Source organism: Galeopterus variegatus, unplaced genomic scaffold (assembly GCF_000696425.1).
Source record: "Galeopterus variegatus unplaced genomic scaffold, G_variegatus-3.0.2 Scaffold51516, whole genome shotgun sequence".
Classification (NCBI taxonomy): Eukaryota; Metazoa; Chordata; class Mammalia; order Dermoptera; family Cynocephalidae; genus Galeopterus; species Galeopterus variegatus.
Window position 1 is genome coordinate 700 of NW_007777627.1, and position 832 is coordinate 1,531.

An 832-nucleotide genomic window follows, 5' to 3' on the forward strand; every position below is an offset into this window, starting at 1 on the left:
CTACAGGTTGTCTTGACTTCATCTACAGGGAGGAATTACTGAAGAAGATTTTTTTAATCAGTGACATCTGATTCCCTTCATTCATTGACTCATGCATTCAATAAACATGTATTGAATATCAGATTCCACTCCTTAGGGGCCACCAAAGGACCACAGAGAAACTTGACAGTCTCTGCCCTCTAAGAACTTACAGTCTATTGCAGAATAAAAACCAAAACAACTGTGGTCTAAATGTGAATTAATTTGGAAAATTATGCATTTTATGACTATTCCTGAACAATCATTTCCCAAATTCTTCATGAACATGAACTCACAATCTAGAGAAGCCTGGTCTACAATGCCTTTTCTCATTTCAAATTCTAGTAGACTTTTGATCTCTCTCTTTTTACCCTGCTGAGAAAAAATAGAAATAGCACTGACTAAAATGCCTCGTTCTATATCTTCACTTTTATCAATTCCTGATTTAGTTTCTTAAAACCATGGGCTTCTTCACTTTAACTGGCACTTATTTTTTAACCAATCGTAGTCACAAAGTTCTAAACTAATACATGAAAACGAATTGTGTTTCAGATTTTTCGAGAAGGCAGAAGTTAAAGAATTGGAAGCTTCTTCCATGTGGGCTTTATATCTAGTAGATGCTTAATAAGTACATTTGAATGTAAATAATCTAAAGTTTCTCAAAATGCAAGGCCTGAAAACCAGTACGATAAACTGAAAACAGCAGCTCATCATCTACCAAACAAAACCTTGGCTCCAAGTGTCAGTTCGGTCTCCCCTTTCATTTCCTTTAGTGAACGATAGTTAAAATTTTAAGTTTTTTTTGTTTTGTTTT